This window comes from Penaeus monodon, chromosome 23, assembly GCF_015228065.2.
Source record: "Penaeus monodon isolate SGIC_2016 chromosome 23, NSTDA_Pmon_1, whole genome shotgun sequence".
In the NCBI taxonomy this organism is placed as follows: Eukaryota; Metazoa; Arthropoda; class Malacostraca; order Decapoda; family Penaeidae; genus Penaeus; species Penaeus monodon.
The window spans coordinates 16,862,294-16,862,961 of NC_051408.1; the positions used below are offsets into that span (position 1 = coordinate 16,862,294).

The following is a 668-nucleotide window of genomic DNA, read 5'->3' on the forward strand; positions in this document are numbered from 1 at the left end:
AAGTACAAAAATGAAGATGAATTGTGCAGGAAAAATGGATGGAGGGAATTAGGAGAGAGGGAACGGTTTTGAACAGGTTGGACTTATAATTCTGGGTAAAATGAATTTTTTGGGATGGGTAAGTTAAACAGCAGGGAGGGGGGTGAAGTAGCAGTGGTTCGGAGCTGTGGGATCAAGCTGGAGTCCCCAGGGTTCGATAAACAGAGGAAGTTAGATAGAGGCTAGTTATGGTACAAAGAGCAAGGAATAGGGATATATGGTATCCAAAATAAACCTGCCACAAATTTTCTTAATATACATGTTGGAAATGTGTCCCTTACAGTATACACTTCTCATGCATATATGTAGCCAAAAATAGCTTACTCTGCTGAACCTATGTAAATTGCATTGTGGCTACACCACTGTTTTCTTTCTTTGGGGAATGGATACCTAATTTACTTTGTGGACCCACATGTTGTCACAAATTACCAAAGTTTATGACAAGGTTAACAAATTATTTTCATGGAGGATGAAAATGTATTCTTATACAATTTTTTGCAATGAAAATTGCATTGTTTGAAAGGAATTATGTATGTATTTCTAAAAACACACTACATGGTAGGAAAAGTCTTTCTTAACATAAAATCACTTTATTTTTTAGTCTTCGTAAAGTTTAAAACTTTCCTAAG

The 668-nt window shown here is 35.6% G+C and overlaps 1 protein-coding gene across 1 annotated transcript in view; it reads left to right on the top strand.

The window, feature by feature from the left end:
• LOC119588154 overlaps positions 1-668 on the top strand; it is a gene marked incomplete at its 5' end in the record, with an annotated part of 10,125 nt that overhangs the window by 8,408 nt on the left and 1,049 nt on the right.